Below are 2580 nucleotides of genomic sequence, written 5' to 3' on the forward strand. Positions count from 1 at the left end.
CCTCCCAGCCAGCTGCTTTGGGGAATGAAGGGGGTGAACAATAATCAAGCAGGTTAGAAAACCCAAAAACCTGTCCTGAATGTCCTTCCTCCCCTTCCAAGTATATCAGCCATGGGGGGGGGGGGGGGGGGGGGTCATGGTTTTACCACCCCCCAGACTGCTTGGATGGAAGGGGCTGTACACATGATTTGCGGATGCAGCAGAAATGATACCCTCTGTCACATTTGCCATCGGTACTGCTGAGTGTGAATGGGACCCGTCACAACTGCCCTGCATCCATGTACAATGCATGTGGTTGCTGCTCGGGGGCGGGGACTTTACAGGATTATATCACTTAGTGAGAAGGTGACTTCTCATCTCCCAGCTGCCTGTCAATTGCCCTCTGAAAAGAGATCCAACGGTGATCACTGATAGAGGGCAATGCGGGTATAAAGAGCCCTTCCTCTGGCTGTGTGCAGAGATCTGCCCATGTGTATGTCAGAGGATTCCCGGCTCTGGAAACCTACAGTTGTGACCAAAATTATTCAACCCCCACTGAAATTGAGTGTTTTGGCCAGTTTGACATTGCTTTTGATCATTCAGTCATCTTGCTTACATTTACATTAAAGAGGCACTTGTAGGTCAGACAAATATAACATAACAGTTATAATGAAATAACCACAAATGTCTTTTCTGTGCTCACAGCATTATCAGTTTTATTCAACCCCCAAGTGACATTCAATCTTAGTACTTAGTACAGCATCCTTTTACAGTTATAACAGCTTTTAAACGTGAAGCATAGCTTGACACAAGTGTCTTGCAGCGATCTACGGGTATCTTCGCCCATTCTTCATGGGCAAAGGCCTCCAGTTCAGTCACATTCTTAGGCTTGCGCACTGCAACTGCTTTCTTTAAGTCCCACCAGAGGTTCTCAATCGGATTTAAGTCTGGTGACTGCGATGGCCACTCCAAAATGTTCCAGCCTTTCCTCTGCAACCATGCTCTAGTGGACTTGGAGGTATGCTTGGGATCATTGTCCTGTTGAAAGGTCCAACGTCTCCCAAGCCTCAGGTGTGTGACGGACTGCATCACGTTTCCATCCAATATCTCCTGGTACTGAAGAGAATTCATGGTACCTTGCACACGCTGAAGCTTCCCTGTACCTGCAGAAGCAAAACAGCCCCAAAGCATGATTGACCCTCCACCATGCTTCACAGTAGGCAAGGTGTTCTTTTCATCATAGGCCTTGTTCTTCCTCCTCCAAACATAGCGTTGATCCATGGGCCCAAACAGTTCTAATTTTGTTTCATCAGTCCACAGAACACTATCCCACAACTTTTGTGGTTTGTCCACATGGCTTTTGGCATACTGCAGTCGACTCTTCTTATTCTTTGGAGACAGCAAGGGGGTACGCCTGGGAGTTCTGGCACGGAGGCCTTCATTACGCAGTGTGCGTCTTATTGTCTGGGCTGAAACTTCTGTACCCACATCTGACAAATCTTTTCTCAGTTCCTCAGCAGTCACACGGGGACTTCTCTCCACTCTACGCTTCAGGTAGCGCACAGCAGTCGAAGTCAGCATCTTCTTTCTGCCACGACCAGGTAGCGTTTCAACAGTGCCCTTTGCCTTGAATTTGCGAATGATGCTTCCTAAGGTGTCTCTTGGTATGTTTAACATCTTTGCAATCTTCTTATAGCCATTGCCCTTCCTGTGAAGAGAAATCACCTCTTCTCTTGTCTTCCTGGACCATTCTCTTGCCTTCACCATGTTTGTAACCACACCAGTAAATGTCTAGAAGGAGCTGAGTATCACAGTCATTTTAAAGCTGCCTAATTGGTGCTTATTATGCTTGATTGCTGCTCGGTGACATCCACAGGTGTTTTCAATACCTGATGGAAAGCACCTGTATGAACCTCTGTTCTTCAGAGTGGTAGTCTTTAAGGGGTTGAATAATTGTGGCAATGAAGAAACCACATAAGAACCATTTACTACTGTATTACATAAACAATTGATGTCATTTTAGTTGCATTTGGGTAGTTACAACGTCCTTGTAGGATTTGATTCTGAATACAATTCCAAATGTACACTATAGTCCCTAAACCCCTTTACAGCATTGGGGGTTGAATAATTTTGGTCACAACTGTATACAATGTTCTTTTATACTTGGAGATGTAAACGGCTTGTTACTGAAAGAGCCTTTACATGGTTAGTAAAAGAACTTCCTTCCCTATGAACAGCGAACCCCACCTGTGAACGGACTTCATGATCCAATCAATATTTGTCTGCAGACGTAACGACGTTCAATATATAAATGTATTCTTCTATAAATCCTCGCTCCGCACTTCTACTGTGCAAGACTGGAGGGGGGCCGGAGGGGGGATTTATTGTACCGTCATTGGTTATAATGTATGAGAAATCTACGTTTTATTGTATTCTCACCTACAAATAAAAAATATATATTTTCTGGCGTATAAGACTACTTGTTATACTTGAAAATATACCCCAAAAATTGGGGGTGGTCTGATACGCGGGGTATAAAATGTGACCCTTGAGTTTGTTTGGGTCAGGCTGGCTGAATGCAGTAATGTCCATACAGAACAC

The sequence above is a fragment of the Staurois parvus genome, unplaced genomic scaffold (assembly GCF_062004578.1).
Source record: "Staurois parvus isolate SC_StPar_1 unplaced genomic scaffold, SC_StPar_1.0 ptg002723l, whole genome shotgun sequence".
Classification (NCBI taxonomy): domain Eukaryota; kingdom Metazoa; phylum Chordata; class Amphibia; order Anura; family Ranidae; genus Staurois; species Staurois parvus.